We start from the raw sequence: 774 nt of genomic DNA, 5'->3' as shown, positions 1-774 counted from the left end.
TGCTGCTTTTCTGTTTCCGCAGCAGCTTCTAACAGGAAGTGCTTCTGCTGCCTTTTCCCGCTCTTCCTCTCCTGTGTCCCTGATCACTAACTCTCCTCTGGCTCCTGCTGTTCGTGGCTTTCTCGCTTCTCCGAGCGTCAGGGCGGGAACAGCTGTTTCCTGAAGGCTGCTGCCGTCACCAGGGCAAGAAAACACCTGTGTGACGCAGGCAGAGCAGAAGAAGAGTAGTTGCCCCCCCCCCCAGACCTCAGATCAGCTGTTTTTACTCTTGTAGTTTAATTCTGCAGGTTCGTGTCAGACCTTCCTCTGCTGTCACCTGGTTTCTTATTCTTCATGTGTCACTTAGTGTCAATGAAACATTAGACATTTCTACTTTTTAACTTTTTAACTTTAGATTTTTTTAACTTATAAACACACCCTTCTACGTATTGATGTGTACGAGAAAATAAATAAAAGAATAAATATAAAGTCTAATATTTCATTTTATGATCTGTCTGATGTTTCATTGACATTTGTATCAAGTATAATTATCAAACTAACTTTGCTTGATTTGAAGAGGTTCCAGCTTCTTTTGGTCATTATTGATTTGATTGATTTCCATATTGTGGCAGTTTTCTGAACGACAGGATGAGGTGACGCTGAGACGCACTAAAAGTGAAGTGACGCTGCTTTCAAAAATAAAAGCACGAGGAGTTTTTTGTTTGTGCAGGAAAGAGAAAAACAGTTTCTCCTTCAGGTGATGAGCATCAGTGGGGGGTGTCAGGTGTCAGGTGT

General features: G+C 42.2%; 1 protein-coding gene across 1 annotated transcript in view; it reads left to right on the top strand.

Annotated features, from left to right (window-relative positions):
* The window catches only part of LOC111672455 (indian hedgehog B protein-like), a 10679-nt gene that overhangs the window by 3993 nt on the left and 5912 nt on the right, over positions 1 to 774 (top strand). The gene's annotated exons all lie outside the window — the stretch shown is intronic.

Source organism: Seriola lalandi, unplaced genomic scaffold (genome assembly GCF_002814215.2).
Source record: "Seriola lalandi dorsalis isolate HSWRI2012SDOR001 ecotype SW California unplaced genomic scaffold, Sedor1 jcf7180002054899, whole genome shotgun sequence".
In the NCBI taxonomy this organism is placed as follows: Eukaryota; Metazoa; Chordata; class Actinopteri; order Carangiformes; family Carangidae; genus Seriola; species Seriola lalandi.
This window is presented reverse-complemented; position numbering and strand designations above follow the sequence as displayed.